Source organism: Pelecanus crispus, chromosome 9, assembly GCF_030463565.1.
Source record: "Pelecanus crispus isolate bPelCri1 chromosome 9, bPelCri1.pri, whole genome shotgun sequence".
In the NCBI taxonomy this organism is placed as follows: Eukaryota; Metazoa; Chordata; class Aves; order Pelecaniformes; family Pelecanidae; genus Pelecanus; species Pelecanus crispus.
The window spans coordinates 38,931,780-38,952,189 of NC_134651.1; the positions used below are offsets into that span (position 1 = coordinate 38,931,780).

The 20,410-nt window shown below is 42.7% G+C and overlaps 1 protein-coding gene across 1 annotated transcript in view; it reads right to left on the bottom strand.

Annotated features, from left to right (window-relative positions):
• Positions 1–20,410, bottom strand: part of RAPGEF1 (Rap guanine nucleotide exchange factor 1) — an 85,665-nt gene that overhangs the window by 53,602 nt on the left and 11,653 nt on the right. The window lies entirely within an intron of this gene.

Here is a 20,410-nt window from a genome sequence, read left to right on the forward strand (position 1 = left end):
GTGTCTTGGCTGGGGGTCAGTAGCCACCGTGGGTGTGCAGGCAGGGCTCTGCCCGGGACCCAGGACTGGTGACTGCTTCAGGAAAGGAAAACACAGTCCGATGTAACGCCCTTCCCAGGCTGCTGATCCCTACCTCTACCCACTTGGTAGCATCACCTTTGAATATGGCTCTGTGGATAATCTGAACAAAAAAGCCAGCTGTTGTCATTCGCAATGGGTTTCACTTCAAATGTACCAGACAAACCAGAAAACAGAGGAACCACTTCAATACCAGGGCATCCTTGAAGAAGATTAATTACAGAACTGCTCAACCCTTTTAAAAATTGTATTTTCGTGGGGTTTTTTTAATATCTAAAAGCAGAAGTCTCAAAGGTTTGCAATCATGCCATATGCAGACTTACTGTTGAAATGTATTTTTATCTGTTTAGCCATGAAGCTAAATAAAACTAAGTTGCCTTGCAGGGAGCAGTTTAGAACGTATTTTGAGCAAAGAGCACTTTAATAAATGAAGGTCTGAATTGCTCTCCAGTGACCCAGATAATTCAGCAGAAGATACCAAACTTGTCTTTAACTGCATTATCAAGCAAAGTAAGCCGTTTTGCTGTATGTTTCATTTTTCTTTTAGATTATTTGGGAATTGACTGCACTGGCTGTAATGAGTCAAAACGACACAGTCCCATGCATGCAGCACTGCACCACCTTGTTAGCATGCAGACTGCGAACAGAAAAGGCTGCTGAGTCAAATCTAGCACCCAGAAGCTAAATACCACACTGCAGCGCAAAGACCGCTCTTCATACTCAGAAATTACCTAACCACAAGGAACTGGTGCCTCCCCGTAGGGCCCGTCTCCCTTTAAACTTGGTTTCCTGGTAATGTGTTAAGACCCTGCTATTAACACCTTCACCAGAGCCAAAACTCCGGTTAGTTATATCCCCTAGATCAAAATTTTGCAGGCATCCTATTAGTGGAAGCTGCATCAGCACTGATTCTAATCTAGTCTGGCTGCAGACCTGTTCTCCATTTACAGGAGTAAATGTTTTTCAAAGTTTTCTTTGTATCATAAAGTCCTGTTTAATGCACTGGGGAAGGAGGCACTAAAAACCTTGGTCACTGCAGATAAATCCAGACGTATCAGTTGGCCTCTGAAGAATCACTTACAGCAGCTGGCACCCTAACTTAGCAACAATTTACGTCATTGCTTTACATCCACACAGGGATCTCCAAACCTTTCAAACCTCTCCGGCTCCACAGGGTGCTGAAGGTCACCACTGAAAACAGTTCCCGGCCGCTGTGATAATGCTCTTGCACTCCTCCCCCCCCAAAATAATTCCTATTTATTTCATACACCATATGAGAATTTCCATACGTGCACGCTTGCCAAGAAAAGTCATGGCTCTGAATTTATTTTTTTCAAGAACTGGCAAACAATTACAATAATTAATCTACAGGGAAATAATGGTAGCAGCAACAAATTGCATCTGGCTCCTCCATGGGCTGCAGCGAGATTCAAACTGTTAGTCTGAGTATGAAAATGTTCAATACCTACAAAACCCTTCATTGCTTACGGTGATAATTTTGCCTTGTAGGGACAAGAAATTTGGAAGGGAGAGAGATTTCAGAAGACTACAATTTCCTTTTCTCCTTTCCACCAGACATCTCTACCCAGCTTTATGGGGCAAGCACACGAACAGCTGAAGCAATGTGTGCGTACGGTCTGGAACCTCTAAAAGGAGATGTCTTGTCAGTGGTGAAAGCTTCTCTTCTGCTGACAGCAGATTCCCTTCACCGCCGCCACCAGCCTAACCATTGCCTTTTGCTCTCTTTACCCTTCTGTCACATCAAACACTGAATCATTTGCACGCCACGCTCCGAGGGGACACAGACCCACAGAGCAAGGACAGCAGCAATTGGCTGGAGCAGAATGGGAACTTCTTAAAATAGTACTAATGAAGTAAACCAGATGACATTTGCAAAAATAATAAACGTTATTGTTTGAACAGCCCTGCTAAGTCCTACTTTGAAGATCACAAATTAATGCAGCTTTTTACTACCATGTCTTTCCATCTACAACAAGCATTTTCCAGTTCTCATCTGCTCATAAGTTTCTGATGCATTTGCAGTTAAACAAATGAGTCACAAACCAATATTCTCTTACGCTCAATTACACTTAGCACTTAAAATAGCGCTTTTCCTGTTCCAAGCACATTACAAACATATCTTTCTCATCCTTAAACAGTTAGGTCTTAACCTTACTCTGCAGATGGGAAGCAGGCACAAAGGTGAAGCAACTTGTCTAAACAGAGCAGAGGGTGGGTCAGTGACTCCAGTACAGCATCTCCATCAAACTGCGGGCCCTCGTCCCTCTCCCCATATTCACGAATTCAGCGGTGGAGCTACTGTGATTATATTCAGTGAATGCCAACAGACATTATTCGGCACGATGGGCTTTATAGTTTTTCAAGCAGATACATCATTCGAGTGTTATAAACAGAACTTGCATGTTAATGAACCTGGATGAAGTGCTATAAAAGAGAAGTTACACTTAAATAGGAAGGCATTCTAGCTCAAAGGTGTAAGTTACCTAAGCTTTTACAGATGACAATGAAACTCTCCTGCAAAAAACACAGCTGAGCAAGGCTTCCTAGGCTGATTACCATAGCACTGGTCTGCTTTGAGGAAGTCACTTTCATTACATTATACCCTAATTTGAATATCTACCATGTCCTATGTCTGTCCAGTTAAAAAGTTCAAACAGCACAGCATGCCTTTATAGATCAAATAATTTGATAACATACAGAGAGAAGCAGAAAACAGAGCCATGGCAGTGCTCAAACCATTTCTCCTGTCCTTCTGCTCCTTCCTGCCTGTCTACAGTAACCAAACCCCTTAATGCAGCATTGAGATTGTTCCTGAACTTGGTAGTCTGCCTGCTGGAAATTGTTCTATCATATTACCCTCGCCTCTTACTGATGAATAACCAGCAGTGTTTAACTGGAGTCTCAGCACTGGCTTTCTGAACTTGTCTTTCTCCTTTCTGGTGTGCAGGAGGGTACCCCGTAGTTACTTCTATGCAGTGTCCAAATATTTGTAAGATGAATGGGAAAAGACAGGGTAGTAAACTCAATGGAGTGATTTCAACTGGAAGGGGAAAAAAAAAATACTGTTGTATCAAAGTCTTTCTGTCTCAAAGGAACTGCTGACTTTCCGTCCCCCCCATAATTTCATCTCTCTGGATGCTCTGTTGCTGCACACAACTGGAAAAAAGAAATCCCTTCAAAATTACTTTACTATGGATTTGAGTTTCTTGATTTCTGACTGGAAGTTTTAATACATCACTCGTTTCATTGCTAATTCCATCCCCCTATTAATGAGGCTCCTGCTCCGTTGTGCTTGAACGCGCTCCAGCTGTTGAGTCACGGCCCTGCTCAGCTCTCAGGCTCGACTCCCCCCGGCCGGCACGCGTCTGGGGTCCGACCACACACACAACACGAGAAAGCTCACGTTATGCGCCTGCTCCGAGCAGCCCTGCTGCCAGGTGTGGCCGGAGGGTTTTTTCAGCACCTCTTGAGCCCCCTGGGCCTGGGAGGCCGTGGCCGGCCAGGAGCCACCTTGTCCCCCTGCAGCTCCACCAGCTCCAGCAAAGCGGTGCTGCCTGCCAGTTTGCTGACAGAAAGCTAAATCTGGTGAGGAAAGAACTGCAGATTTTAAACGACAGCGGATTAAGAGGCACAAGGGAAGGCAGATAAATCAGCTTATGTGCTTGTGGGTGAAGAAACTAGGCTGCTTAGGAGAAAGCCGGCAAGTCAAAGCCCAACGTCCACCGCTGCCATAGTCAAACGGTCACTTTCCACTTGGGTTCAAACGAACGCCAGAAATTAAGTCAAAACTCGTGCATGCCGGTGAATTCCACTGACCTAACCCAGCAGCAAATTACTTTAAAGTCAAAGTGAAAGTTCAGCCTTCTACAGAGCTCAGTCACAGCAGAGTTCCCAGCTGCTGGGTCCTCCTCGCCGCCGCCTCCCACGCCGGCTGTGCACGACCAGCACATGGGCGGCTTCGGAGATGGGAAACAACCCCCCGTCTGCTTCTGGACCTCCTGGTCATGCTTTTGTCGCTACGGCACAGCTCAATGGCAGGCAGGCTTCACCAGCAGGGATGGACAATTTAACTATTCAACCTGTCTAGTGCTTGGATCGTACCAAACTGAAAATAGACTTTTTTTCATAAAAAAACCCTTTAGAATACAGTACCTTTTCTTTCCTTCACCTGAAAACCTAAACCCTCCATCTTCTCACACTCTGTATGTGTTCACACACCAAAGCCCTGCAGCTTTAGAGGGGACAAAGCCTTAAAAAAGGGTTATAGATAATTTTCCAGCTTGAACTGACTCTTGCGGCTCGTTAGAAGGAACGAAGTGGAGTCTAACAATCTTATCCCACAAATGGGTCCCTTTTCAAAGGCCATTTGGGTCTCTGCTGGATGCTCATATTTAAAAGCTATCAGATTAAAAATAACAGCAGACGTCTCTCCCCATGTCATAATGAAGCTGTTCTGCACATTTTTAATCAACCGCTCCTGCCATTTACGCCACGAGTCCTTTGAAGGCAGAGGTGACTTATGTAATGAGTTACACAACGATGCCCATTAAAACAGCATTTGTTCCCTTGGGCTCAGCTCCATCATTTGTGGAAGACAAAAGGCAAGTTGCAAGGCTTCAGCTAAACCCTAGCTGACAGGGACTTTAAGAGTTCTGAAGCAAAAGGAAAAAAAATAATGAGCTATAGTTCAAAATGACCTTTCTGCTGAGGATGTCTGTTTGGTGCTGCGATGTGCTACCCAGCAAGAGGCTGCAGGGCTGGGGCTACAGTTCTGGCTGCTCTAGACCCAATTCTGCTGTCAGAAACACAGGAGAACAGGCAATTCAGGACGGACAGATGGGCACATGAGAGCTTCCCACAATAATCACGAAACATGCCGCAAAGCATAGGTCTTTCAAGATTTTATATGAATATTGCTAGAACTCCCAACCGTCTTCCACACCCAAGGCAAGGGCTGTATCTACTACATACCTGCAAGTACACAGATCTGTGGAGCCTTTGCCCTGGCTAAAGCTTTTGGGCTCTCCTGTAATGCAAACATTAAAATAATAGTGACTGACTGAAAATCGAAGCCTTTGAGCTTTGCAGATACGTTGCTCTAACCTGAAAGTCAAACAGCCTCTCTCAACAGCCGAGCTCCTCCGCAGAAGAGCTGGCAGAGCCGACGCAGGAGGCACGACGTGAAGCTCACCAGTGGGCTGTGACCAACAGAAAGCTACCGCAGGGGCACTTTTAAAAATAATTTTTGATAATTTTGTGGTGGAGGGCATCTCTGTCTTTCTTATGACAAAACATTCAAGCCTGCCAGTGTGTAGCTATGGGGATGGAGAGGAAGCACTAGGCTTTCAGGGAGGGTTGAGGAACCAGATGAGGAGAACGCCAGATACGTTCTCGTCCCTTTCACACCTGCAGTGTAACTCAGCTCCCGCATTACGCAGCAAACAGCCTTCGGCTACATTTCACGCCCTCTCTCTCCAGAAGTCCTGGGGATGTTTAGAAGTCTAAAAATGCTGATATGCAGCACTTGTGCAATGCTGTATGTTCCAAAAAGGATGAACTGGGATCCTGAATACAGAAAAGACAGAATGTGACAGAACAGAATTAAAATATTCTTTTTAAACATCTGAGCCTATCAGTGCTGCATCATGGGTGCTACAGAAGCCTCAGACCTGCCATTTCCATCTCCGTGCATTTACTTTTTTCAACTTTGCCATTAACCCCAGAGACTGAAGCAAAGAAAATTTATTCAGAAATAAAAAAAGACCCGGTAGGGGATCCAGAAAGGGAAAAAAAAAAAAAAAAGGGAGGGTCCGGTGTCAATCAGGAAGTTTGCCCACCCTAACCTTTGTACCTTAGGTGGAGCTGTTTGTAAGCTGCTCCAAGTCCCTCTCCAGGGAATCCGATTGCTAGGAGAGCCGCCAGGTTTTAGAGGAAAACGGTGGAGGAAGGGCAGCTCGAGAATCAAACAATCACTCTTGAGCACTAAAGAAACTTTTCCTTTAACATCACGTCACCTTCGAAGCAGCCAGCTTTTGGGAGCGGAAAGACCGACTGCCCTTTTTCTTTTTTGGCAACATTACAGTGAATGAGCATAAACCAGCGAGCATTAATGATGTGCAATGACAGCACACAAACTTCTATGGAAAAGGGAGGCTCAGTTCCCTCTCAGCTGGCCGGGCAATGCTCACTGACTCACAGGCTTCATTATTTTTTATGCCGCCCTCTGGGGCCTCCAGAGGAAGCAAAACATTTTTATTTGTCAGAGAGCACATTTTTATTTTGATTTTTTTTTCTTTCTAAGCAACCATGAATGAGGCATCTCCAGCTGCAGCAACCTCATGTGGAAAGAGCTCACAGTGTTTGCAAGGGAATTGGGAGGCACAGAGGGCAACTTATCAATTCAGCCACGTCTCCTGACTGCAGCGAAAAGCATTGGGTCAGTCAACAACATTAATATTATGGTGCATTAGTACTACAGCCCTTCTTCCTTCCAGCTTCATATTTGGAAAAAAATCTTCAGGCTGCGAGGAAGAGAAGATGCACCAGACCCAGCAGCAAGTTCAGAGCAGCTGACCAAGTTCCCTTCTAGTCCTCTTCTGGCCTGAAGTATTTCAGAAGAGAGAAATCTCCTTGCATGCAGACACATAAACCAGGAATCCTTTAGCTGCTGAAAACTGCAGGAATGCCACCCAACTGATTTACCAGGGGAGGGGAGGAAGGTACAATTAATTGAACAAGGACGGATTTAAGGGAGTAGAACTTTGCCACCCGAGTTCAGTTGCCTCCAGCACACCAAAGCTGGCTTTGAGACTTCTTTTTGAAAAAGACATTGTAATTTATTGATAAGCAGCAGAAAGGACTTTTGCTCTGTTTTATCTGAAAGAAAGCTGCTCCAGCAGATTGGTCCCATATCAACTCACAAGCAGAAATGTTGCCGTTTACCAAATCCCTAGCAAACCTTTGTGCAGCATCTGGTGAGTCTCTGGTAATTTCCCATTTAAGTACTGATTTTGCACAGCCCTGCAAGCCCGAGAGAACTAATGGGATTACAACACTGGTAACATGACTCGTAACTCCCCCTGTGCCAGCAACACTAAAACAACAAGAGAGTCAAGTAGCCTCCAACATCAACATGACTGCTGTGGTTCATGCTCACCCCGCTCTACACGTAAAAACCACCAAGGCTGTTAACTAAACATTTAATTTTAAATGGAAAAAAAAAAAATCCAGCTACAAGACATAGCCTTTGCATTACTTCAGCAAACAGCTCCGAGCACAGAAATCACAACGGTTGCAAGGGACTCTGTTGAATTTCTCTGTTCACCAAACATGACTTAATATGGGGTCCGTGGGCATCCCCACTCGTCTAATGGCTTCATGAGGATATAGTCATGACAGGGATTCAGACATCTAAAAATAAAGCCCTGCAGGCACAAGTATGCGTGCGTGCTACCTGAGTCACTCCAGGCTGTAGGGAGCATGTGAGCCAAAGCTAACTTGTTTTATTCACACTGCTGCCATGGCTAAGCAAAAAGCCTTGTCACTGAGCTCCACTTAAACTCTTTCTTCCCTCCTCTCATTTTACTTGAGCACATTTAGACTTTTTCCACGTTGAAAAACCTTTGGTAGGCTTGGGTTTCAGTCGTACGGCTGTCAGCTTTGAAACTCAGACCTGAAAGATTATAACCCGATGTTGCTGAAGCTGTTTATCCATCTCCAAGGTGACAGAATGTCGTCACTGGCACTCTACAGGACGGCAAGCAGAAATGCATTATTTCAGATGCTTTAGGGAAAAGCCTTAATTGCTCACAACCTGCCTACAGGTTCAACAGCTAAAAACAAGGTTGTAAATGAGAGTCTTGACTTTGCATCTGCCCCACAGCACCAGTTTTGAATGGGAAAAACTCAGCCCTCTCTCATCCTCGGAGAGTAACCTCAGCTCTCATTCATTAGGCGATGGAAAAAAAAAAAAAAAAAAAGAGAAGCTGGCTAGGATCTGCCTGACACAATTTCCAGTTGCTTTGGACATTACTAATTATAGTCATCTTTATTTTTGACCTCTCATTACAGACTCTTTGCACATTCAGTCTGAATTGCAAAGCTAACCCCTCTTTTCTAGTAGGCTTGGGAGGAACCTTATACCCTGCCCAAAAGCCAACGCCCACACTCATCTAAGCTGAGCACAAGAAATAAGATCAAAACATGGAAAGCATTTGCTTAAACATGCTCAATTTTATTTCCTTCTTTAGCAAGTGCCATAGATTAAGGGCAACAGTCCAGGTGAGAGTGTGATGTAAGCTCTTTTCCATGCATGTTAAGAGATGAGCTAACTGCTCTGCAAGGAAGCCTCATTTCTCACTGTTCTGACTAGCACTGTATCCTCAGGGCTCAGATGCTGAAAAGCAGATATTCAGCTCGGTAAGATTAAACATGTCTGCACAACTCCAGTGCACCATGCTGGGGGCTCACATCTCTGCAAGAGAAAGAAAAATGAATTTCAGGAACTAGGCCAGCACTATCTCCTAGAGAGGCATTGCAATACCAGTGTAAACTTCCCTAATACTGCTTACTCAATAAAACAAGGCATCACAGGAGGGCTATGCAAATCACTAAACTTTGAAGTACCGCTATACTGTTGCCCCAAAGGGCCAGCTCTCTATCTCCACATACACAGACGAGCATGTGTGCGAAGTGATACAGCGGCACCGCAGGTGTGAAATTTGTGATGTAATCAGGTCAGAAGCTGCTTTTACATTAGTGTTGTGCTGCTTGCATAAAGGGTTAAGAAGCTGCAGGCCGTACCCTCAGCTCTATACCCTATTCTATACCTGATAGGATCTGCAACCAAACCACCAGTTTTATTGCCTGCCTACAGGCAGTAGGAAATTTTAGTCTTCTATAAGCACAATTTGAAACATCAGTGCCTCCAGCAAGGGGAAAATGAGATGTTAATTGAACTGAACAGCCCAGGAGGGAGAGGAAATACAAGCCCTTGTTACAAGTCTTTGTTAGTTTAGGATTAGCACATCCCTAGACCATCATGGCAGGAAACACGAGGCAGCTTACGGAGTCTAAGTGGGATGTCTATCTTTCACTCTACTACACACAAACATTAAAAGTTACTTTAGCAGTAAACAATTATTTGTGACAACTCTCTACTTGATCCTACCTGCTCATGCCCAAATTAAAACTGCCTGGTTATGTCGCTCCTAGGGACAACAGATTTCAAGGAGAAGGCATAATGCTGCAAACACCTGCACCTCTCCCCAGTCTTCTCAGCAAATCCCAACTTTAAACCAAACAAAAAAATCTTCTAAAAGATATAGAACAATAAACTTCTACAGAAGCAGATCTGTACAAGCATCACGAGAAACACGAAGGAAATCTGAAGGAATGCATGCTAACACAACCAAGCCTACTGAAGACTTGAGGCCTCAGTAGCGTGGGAACAGTCACTAGAATTCTACTTGTTAATTTAATGCTGAAGAAAAAGCAGCTATTCCCCAGCTATTTCGGACTATTACGTAGCCTAATGCAGTGGCAAGTTTGGAAACCCACTTACGGGGACAGCTGAGCCTGATTTCTTTGGAGCTTATTTCTTTGCTGGCGTGCAACATTATTTCTTGTTATCACCCTGGCTATCTGTATTTAAACAGTTACTGTTAGCTTTCATGGAAATTACCAAAAGTGGGCCCTACTAAGAATCAGTTTCTGTTTTTCAACGAGCTTCCAGTTTACTGATACAGGAAGCTGGCCTGCATTTCAAGAAGAAACACCTTCAACGCTAACATAAAACAATGGGGCGATAGCTAAAGCTGAGACTAGATTTTACCAAAAATACAGTTGAACCTTATCTCAACATCTCTTTACACTCCTGCTGAGACAATTCTTCTATCACCGAATAAATCTTGGTGAATTAACAGCTACTTGAGTGAGTTTTTTACTAACGGCCCATCCCCTTATCCTATGGCAACCCATGGGGAGCATGGCATCAGGTTTCAAAAGTCGGATCTTGCCCAAGAGCCATCCATACCTGCCAGGGAGGCAGAGGGTGCCGCATGAATGCATCCAAAGACCACAACCCACTCCATGCAAAAAAGCATGTTTTAAAACCCTGTGCCCAGATTCTGAGGCAGAGACACCTCAGGGTTCTATAAATAACAAATAATTTTGTACAGTATTTATATTTAATTTGGCTTTGACAGAGCAGCAAAACCACAACTGCCAAAGCTATTTAAGTCTCTGCAACACAATATGCGATTGTTGGCGATCCTGCCGTCCAGCCCCGAAAGGTGAATCAATACTAATTTCAGCTCGTGGTACACTGAGCAATACTTTGGGAGCTTCGGAGTCCGTTTGGAGAACAGCAACTAGTCTGTAATGGGAAACTTCAGCTCCATGAGGCCTCGAGACGCGCAGCGCTGGGCCTGGCAGCCCCGGGAGGGCTGCGGGTCGGGTCAGGCTACACTCCGTCACGTCCAGAGAGCGCTGCCTCTTCGGTCAGGCTAAGCCTGGTGCTTTGTCAAAGCTTCAGTGTGATTAACTTGATGCTCTTTCACTGTGAAAAACATTCAATAACTTACTGATTTCTGCAGCGGATTTAGTATGTCGTAACAGTTGGGTTCAGAAAGACACAAAGACATGTTTATAAAAATACCTTTGGTGCCATTATTAGAAGGGTAAATACCTCCCAGACCTTCTGTGCTTAATATCGTCAACTGGGAGTGCACAACCACCCTGCACGAGCTTCATCCCTGTTGGATTTTGAGAGTCTTCAACTGGGTCCAGCTAATGAGTCAAAAAAATTACACCACAGTAAAGCAACAAGAAACACTGTAAACCGTCTTTCAGCTAATAAAGAACCACCTATAATGCTGCCAACACAGAATTGACTTTGTACGTATGATCCACTAATACATTTATTATTATTTTGCAGTATAAGAAACATCTAGTACTAAGCTTTGTGGCAGCCTAGTTAAAAACTCTAGCTTTGTAATTGCTATCTAATATTACATGAGCTAAAAAATACTTATGTCAGGAGAGTATGCGTCTGAGACTGCAATAACAAAAAAAAAGGGGCAGACTGGTGGCCCCACAGACCTTTCTATTTTCTTTACTCTTATCTGAACACTCATGGGGGGGGCAGGAGGGAGGGAAAAAAAAAAGGGAGGAAGAAGAGATGGGTTGCTGCTCGGCAGAAATAGCCGTGTGTTGTGGGAGGGGGTTGCGAGGAGTTGAACACTGCAGCCATTGACGGCAGGACCTCAGCAAACATCTGCTCCCCACAAGAAGCACCCTCCCACCACACCCTGCACGACTTCACAAGGAGATTTCCAATCTGAGCTTGGACTGCATTTATTTTAGCATGTGTTTTGGGGAAACTTCCCTTTCCTTTCTAACCTATTTACAAATTTACACAACAAAATCAATTTGCCTCTCTCCCCAAACAAACAAATTTTGCCTTTTTTCTCCTCTGTGTACCCATGTCTGAAGCTCAGCAAATAAACTCTCAGGTACATCTACTTCTAAACTGCCGATTTCTGTAGAAGAATGACAGATGGAAGATCTCTCTCCTGCTTCGTTTTTGGCAACTCTAGAGTCAGGAAAGTCTGAATACACTCAATGTGCCATCATTCTTTGTTAACCTGAAAACAAGTTATGCATCTACTGCAAAGCATGCAAAACATGAAGATGTTTCAAACAAATCTTTGAAAAGGCATTTGACATGGGAAAACCTGCTTCATTAAAATATGTTGAGAGTCCTGAGTTCCTCCGCAGAAGGCTCCTACAGTCTATATGACTTTAAACAATAACATTTCCATGCCTATCCTGATATTACACACAAGCCATGGGTATGAAACACCCATAATGGCTTGATTGCTGCTATTTGTTAAAAACCCCACACTATATATAGTAGTCACAATGTTAAATTATGAAACTGAACCCACTCATATGGAAACTTTGAAAGATGCCCCTCACAGAAGACATTTTCAACAGGGTTTCAAATCACTTATAAAAGAGAATTAAAAAATACATCTTGATAATACTTCAAGCACAGTCAAGTTAATTTGCCATTCGTTGGCAGAGAACAGAGCAGGTGAAGAGCTGAGGTGGTTTTCTGGCAGTTGTACAAATCTACACTTTTAGGGAGATCGCTTGAAACTATAATACACCAGAATTTTATTATGGTAAAATGTACCAACATTCAAAACCACAAGAACCTTATAGATCAGACTTTATAAATGAGAGGGGTTTCCACCCAGGAAAGTTAATTCAAATCAAGGTGAAGGCTGGAAACTCACACACGATATTCCCAATTAATTCCCTACATGGTTCTACTTCAGAGTAAGACTGTCCACTTGCAAAGTGGATTTAACTAATTAGAAGCCAAACTGGCAGTAAAGGGAAATATTTAGAGATAATTCTCATATATATAGGAAGCTGTTTCTTAGATAAAGTCCACCTTTGTCAAACAGAAGTAGATGACAAACCTCCAAAATGATTTTTCTCGTAGTCACTTTCCCTACAGTCCAGCAAGCTGGTCTCAAAATGGTTTGCATTTTTTTTTCCCCCAGTTGGTAGGAGTGGTTTTATTTTGTCATTTTTATTTCTTTAAAGGACACTCCTGTGGTACTATAAGGAAAGCAGAGGAACCAAACCTGTTCCTCCAACAACATAAACCCAACATTTTCCATTGTAAAGCAGAAATTCCTGCTTTGTGCTCTCCTGTTAAGAATCCGGTCTGCATTTGCAAAACAAGCCAACAAAGAAGTGCCAGCTCCACTGAAATACTTTGTCATTCACAAACCCAGTGGAAGGGAAGTCAACTGTATATCTACTAGCAAAGCTCTAGGCTTACATTTAGACAATAGCCTAAACAAAGCCTAACCTAGCACCAAACAGGCATCTAGTTTTTACATAGGAATTTGCAGAATGTTTCTTCTGCCCCTTTAATGTCAAAACTGCCACCTCTGTGTCTCTGAAATGACTGTGCGACAGTTTTTCATTTTACACAGCCAGAAATTCATGGCACAAATGGACAAGAGGTTGGGATTCAGAGCAAGTGACACTTGACATCAGTCACATGAAAGGCTAACGCAGAACAGATGCAAAAACTGTCAATATTGGCGGAGGACCTACCTGGATGACGGCAGCTCCATTCTTGATGTCACCGTGAGTGGCATTAAAGGACAAACAGACTAACTGCGATCTTGAGGCCACATAATATTCCTATAATTGGCTTGAAACACACCGCCAGTCAACAGGCAGCAGATAGTAAACAGTTTGGCAAAGCTGTCCAAGCAATGATCAGGTTACCGTGAAAGAAATTACCAATATTCACAGCAAATGACCCAGCATAACCAATTTCACCATCTCTAACAAGCTCTCTAGATGTAACAGTACAAATGCTTACAGTTGCTTTCAACATTTCACACCAAGAAACCACTCCCTCATATTCTTAATTGTCTCCCACAGCAAGACAGACAGGGATTTGGAGTCTCCATAAATTCCTACTAGTAGAGAAATCATCCCATTAATTTTCTAATACTAAGTCTACCAGGCTTATTTTATAAAATTACTAGCCAAACCAGAGCCCAATAATGAGATGATCTATTTGGAAATAATACTTTGCTTGGAGGAAAAAAAGAAACACCGTTTTCATCTATAATACCCATAAATCACTTTATTTACAGAGTACAGCTTGGGGACTCAGGGCCAATCTAGTGATAGCATTTCTCTTGTATTTGCACCATGTCAGCATCTGCTCTCTTCATGTGAAAACAAAAAGCTGCCCAAGGACATGATAGCACTTTCACACCCTGAACCACCCATATCCCAAAGTGTCTGCCTAGTTCAGTTAGTTACAAGCACACTACATTTTGCATTTCCTACCATTCTAGTATTGAAAGTGTTTAGCTGAATATATGATAACACTGACTGGTAGAGTAGCTCTTGTTCAACTTCAAACAAATATAAAACACTTCTTTATTTGAAAAGCTCAAGTCAAATGCTCCAAGGCTTCTTTCAGAAAGTGATCATGCGGCAAAACGATGGGCATACAAGGTGAACACCAGTAAATACAGTCAAAAGTACACCCTCCTCTCCCTAGACATGTTCCTACTGTTCAATTATGCTGTGGCAGACATGGTTTGTTAAAGGATTTTCACGCGCCTAAGGAGCCAAGTCTGGCGGTGATTTTTTTTTTTTTTATTTAAATAAACATTTTACTCTTATATATACATAGTGCTTTTAAAGAGAAGATCTGATCGTGCTGAATTACTGTATCAAGAAACACTCATCTCCAAGCCAAAAGGTAACAGCCAAGCATGAGAAAAATCACAACAGGAAGAAGAGAAATTATATTCCAAATCTGAGAGCAAACAACACTGCTTTCAAAGCATGCTAGGGGCTATGCAGAGCCCACTTATTGCAGATAAGAATTCAGATTGAATTTTGGAGGTCTAATCTGAAATACAGAGAGTATTAATATTCCTGGGGGTAAACAGCTTCAGAGAGCATCAGTGTTACAGGAGGAGGCTGCTTCTACCAAATTACCATCACTCTTACTTGAATTCACATCTTCTGGTTGCGTATTAACAAAACAATCTCGTATTATCTTAACCTCAGTCTATCATTTTACCTCCACAGAAGCACAGGCCAGAAAGGGAATTCCAGAGTTCAAGCTCATTCTCTTGCTGGATCATAAAAATCACAGTGTAACCATATCACACAAAAGGTCACCCACTGGGACCTGATGCAAAACAAGGAAAAATGAAACAAGGAAACCAAACAAGGAAACAAAACGAACAAGGAAAATGCTTAAACAGAGAAGGAAAATCTTTGAAATCATTGGTCCATCCACTTAAGTGCTGTTAATTCATGATGATCTTGATTCTTATAGCTAGTGCTAAATTTTCAACAAAGTATGTGTCATTTTATTTAAAAAAATATGACCTACATTTGAATTTCTATACAAGAGCACAGATGTACACAACACTTTGTATGTTAAATATGTGGCTTTATAGTGGCTTAAATTTCACACGTGTCCACTATTTCAATGGTAAATCCGTTCTGACATTGCTTATTGTTACGGGATCTAAAACATACGGAGACACAGAAAGCACCTAACATGCAAGTTTTGATAGCAAACAGGCTATCTACAGAGAGGCTCAACAGACAGAGAGGGAAAAAAGAGGCCGATCAGTTGTCAGTCAGACTCTTTTTAATCAGGTTGAAACGCTTTGCGACAGAGAGGGGAGTTCAATCTCTCCAATCCACATTCCCATTGCTCATGCTGCTTTCTTAATTAGCAGCAAGTGGACAACAGCTGTCAGTAGCCTGGAGGCCAGAAAGTTATCAGCAAAAAGGGGCACGTGTTAAGGAGAGAGACATGGGGGCAGCCACCAAACGGGTCTGTTAAATGCATGAGTGGTCAATACACACAAGAGATCCGGCCACAGCCAAAATGACATACTAACACATGGCCTCGTAGGCTGACACTGAGAGGGTGCTCTTCCTGCTGGCTTTAGTCTGGTTGTTTTAACATATGACTAATTGCAATTCTTTTTTTTTTTTTTCTAGTATTCCCATAACAGGAAAATTTAAACTGAGAATAGAAGGAAATGGGAAGGCCATCCTAATGTCTTGATGGAAATACATGGGGGTCAATTCAAAGGCACGGCATAATAAAGTCTTCAAGACTGTTCCTGAGGTTTTAAGCATAAAAGTTGAAGTGCAGGAGAGAAAGATGTCTTACTTAAACAGCAGAGAGAAACTTTAGAACATACAAACTTAATCAGAGACAACCAGAAGCCATAATCTCAAATAACATGAAAGAAAAAAACTCTACTCAGTCATTATTTTTTGTGTATTAAATCCTATGAGGCCAAGCCATTGGTTATGACCTTATTGTGCCATGTATTAAACTAATGTGGATCAAAAAGAAATTTCTGTCCTAAAGAGGTGATATCCTCTGGTCAAGCCATGATCTGACAACACAACTCCCCAACTCTCTGGATGATCATGAGTCTCTGGAAAATCAGGAAATAAAATAATAGTTTCTCTGTTGGACATACTAATTACTGTCATTTGTGGCAATGGGGAAACTCAATGCAATTGTAAGCAATAAAATGTATTATTAAAATTTCCCACTGCCCATTTGTTAACGAAAAATTGCTATCACCCTAACTCAACTTCTTCAAAAAAGCCAGGCTCCTTTCAAATTTGGCTTTAACCTAAGCAGAAAGCATAGATTTGGAGCAATTTTCTGAGGCCTGTCTGGCAGGCTGCAGTTCTGCCGGTTCTAAATATATACCAGCTTTCTGAGCTTGAACCTACACAAGGGAAGCTGGGCTGAAGATGGAAGCATTTCCCCAAGCTGCCAGTAGACTAGCAACACATTTAAAAACCCTCATCAAATTAAGTGCTTAATTACAACTCAGACTTTGAGACTGTGGAAATTAGGATAATCTTCTGGGAAATTTATTAGTCTCCCACAAAAGAAATTGCAACATACAAGCCAAAAAAAGCACAGAGCTTGGAGAGTGTTAGCCCATCAAATCACACCTTGTACTAGATTCCCTCACCCTAATTCCCAGAGAATATGATGCAAGATCTGCAACTTCATTTCAGATTCTTGAGCCTCCGTGAAAGGTTAGGATCAACATAACCAGGAGGCTAAATCCTGAACAGTGGTCTCATGTAAAAAGTTGAGAAATGTTTGTTGAGAAGAGTTGATGGAAAGCTAGCTGTGCATGGACCTTCTCACGCTTGACTTGGTGAATGTACTAGAGGCAGGGCCGCAAAGGGCGCTGCTTGGAGAAGGTCTCAACATAGCCATTTGCACAGCCACCTAAATTTTGCCAGCAAATCATGGCCACGGCCTTGCCGGCCCACTCCGTTCCTCTAGGTGGCATGCTCTGTGCACACAATATTACCTGCATCTTCCCACAAATGGAGAGATGCCACCACTACACAGCACTACATCTTCCACTCTCACTACCTAATCCAATCTCAAATGCCTTGAAAACGTGAACTAACAACCCACTCACTGGGTATACAGCTCCAGCAAGAAACTGAAAAGCCCACAGAAGCTTATGGAGAAGTAGACATCATCTGACCAAAGCAACAAGTTAAATCATACCAGTAAATGAAACAAGGACAGAAGTTGTATTCACTGTTCTCACCTCACTACAGACAGCACTTTCCATCACCACCCATCATGCAATCAAAAGTCCAAAATAAATGCTTGCACAATGCTCTAAAAATTTAAAGCATTACACATTTCCCTTTTTGATTCATGAAATTATTGCATCAAGGGAAATTGAATCTTGTTCTCAAAATAAGCCAGAACATCCCACATTTCCTCATTGCTACCACCATGGCCTGAGAATAGCAAGAGAAGCTCTACTGCTTGGGCAAGATGCGTATATATGTTCCTTTGCTGTGACATACGTACCACTATTTGCTGGCACATCCCTATACATCTCCAGGACAACCCCGCTGAATCAAAACCTTGTGACACAGGCTCTTAGACAGGATGCACTATAAGCAACATGAGTGTATGCATCAAAAAAATTGTAAACTAAGAGAAACAAAGGGCAGTGAGAGGTGACCAAGAAGAAATCATATCCTGGTATCAAAGACAACAAGGAACAATACAAAATGAAAAGCAATTCAAATGCAGAGCTCAAATGGAGAACGAAGGAAGTAACTGAACTTGGGTTGGAAGTATCTCAGAGGCTGAGCTAGGAAACTCTTATTACATTGGATTCACTCGTACAATGCATCAGCTATATGTGATACCGCGGCTTATCTCTGCATACCCAGCGTCCAGACAGGTTCACATTTGGAGCACAGTACTTTTGTTTACTCTTTTTTGTGAGCCAAAGGCGAGCAGTTCTGCTACAGCCACCCGTACCCAGGAAGAGCCCACCGGAGCCCAGTGCCTCCTCTGCTGCTCACAGCTGGCATGGCTCAGAAGTTTTTGGACCAAAATAATGATTTCTTTTTCCGCAAAATGTCAAGTACAGAAATTTGCTGAAATGTCCATTAATTCAAAACAAACTTTTTGGTGGAAAGCTATGGAAATCTATGTATCGGTCTTGACAAAAGTCAGCTCTGTGATTAAAACCAGAGACAGACTATAACAAAAAAGCCCCAACTTACTGATTAGGAAACTCGGGACAGGGAGGGGACTGCATTTCAAGTGTGTGCCCTGTCTAATACAGGCCTTGGTGGAAACCCAGTCAAAGGAACACTGGTGCTACAATGCTAGGAAATGCTAAAAGCCATGGAGCCAGTTGAGATGCCTACTTACAGAGACAGAAACTGCTGCATCAACTCAACATGGGATAAATCAAATAAATTTGTACCCTGGAGCAAGAGTCTGGGGAGTGTCCAGGCAAGCCTTTACAAATATTAACTAGCCTGAAGTTAAATACCTCTCTGTGAATGATCCTGCACACTTTGATTCCATAAGAACCAGAAACTTTTTCCAATATAAAACTCTGAGCAAGTGAAAATATGAAAGCAGTTCTTGATACAGCTTACCCACACTTTGGTGCTGATCATTTAAGCTCATGCTGCTTCCTACTGATATTAAGGTTTTCACAAGATTTTTCATATGGCTTACTCATAATGAACAGCTGCTCTGGCAACTGCTGGAGTCAGCATGTACTTCCTGCCTTGAAAAAAAATCATCAATACATCTCAGTACAGAAAATCATACTCTCTTTAAAACAATTCATGATAGGGTTTAGATATCAACTGGCTACATGCCACCGACACTCCCTTAAACAATGGTTACACCCTGTATACAGCTAAAAATGAAATAGCTGAAAGGGAAGACGTTTTATACAAGTTCCCAGGGTGAAACACATCTGAGAAGCACTGGTCTGCGACTGACATTGTTCTACTAAAAGAATAAATATCTGGGTCCAAACCATATTTCCTTCACCACCTTCCCAGACACACACAAGAAGAAAATCCATCTGAGCTTTCCTTTTACACTTCTGGTGCTCTGTAACAGAACGAAATCCCAGCATTTTATAAAACCGTTACATAAATTAGAAGTGCCGCAGCTTATGGTTTAACCTTTTGTTAACATTGCTTGTAGCACCAGTGAGACTGTTTGCCAGCTAAGGAGAGGTCCAAAACTCTTCCAATGTTGACTTTATGCCAAATACAAACGTTGAGTGATCTGTCTGTACAGTGAGTCCTCAACCACCGAGATCTCTTCGCGTAGCGATGCTGCTTACAATGCTGCCACAGTGAGACAGGGTGTCAAGACAAACATCATTGTATTCATTGCATCTGTTGATTAACCAGCCCAAGAACAGCCTTGTTTCAATCAGAGGCTTTATAAGACAGTACTGAAATGTTTGTGTAAGTGTTGAGATGGATGAGTCAACAGAAAAAATGCAAAAGCATTTGTAAGGAGAGTCTCGCTGGAGTAATTTGATAAGCTGCTCAGCTACACAAAACAATGGTCTTTATTGACATAGATTGTTCATGTAGTCCTTAACTTGGTTTTATGTTTCAGTCTTGTTTTTTGCAAGCTTTCCAGTCAAAGCTGGGCAAACGCACATGTACTGTTACCTTTGCAAAGGTGAAAGATGGGTAAAGATGCAGAACCAATCTGAAAATTGTTTAAAAAGTTGTATTAGATATTAATCCTTCTCTCTTGGCGGGGAGTTTACAATGGCCCTCCTCTGCATTTTGGAAGCTTTCCTTGACCTTGTGGAGTGAAAGACCTTTCAAACCAACAGGAGAATATAACACTGGGGCCTTGGGGTTCAGACCAACGCAGGAAGCACTGGCCACACACCACAGGCAAGCCTCTCCTTCCATCCTCACTCGGCTGAAATTTCTGTGATGCCACGTAAGGTCAGTAGATTCAGGTTTCTCAAAGAATGACATTTTAAACCTGATACCTCTCTCATCCAAAATCATCTGCAATTCATCTTCTAAGGATGAGATTATTCATTCCAGGGGAATTATCCACTAATCAGTTTTTATCTCCAAACTAGGTCTTCATGCTTGCAGCTAGTCAAGAGCTCAGGCTGGCAGAGGTTTTGGTTCCCTCCGCTCTCACCGGAGGCCACAGTAACACAGAACAGTCTCAAAAATACGTTTGATTGCAACTCCACGACAAAAGGCAGGTCTGTGCTAAGGAAACTGGCACCAGTTTACCTACCAACACCTCACGTAGCCAAGGTACAGAGGCACAAAGCCAGGCTTCAAGTTATGAATCCCCTTTACTGGGCTGGGCCTTAGTTCTTTACATCTGCACAGGGAACCACTGTGTGTG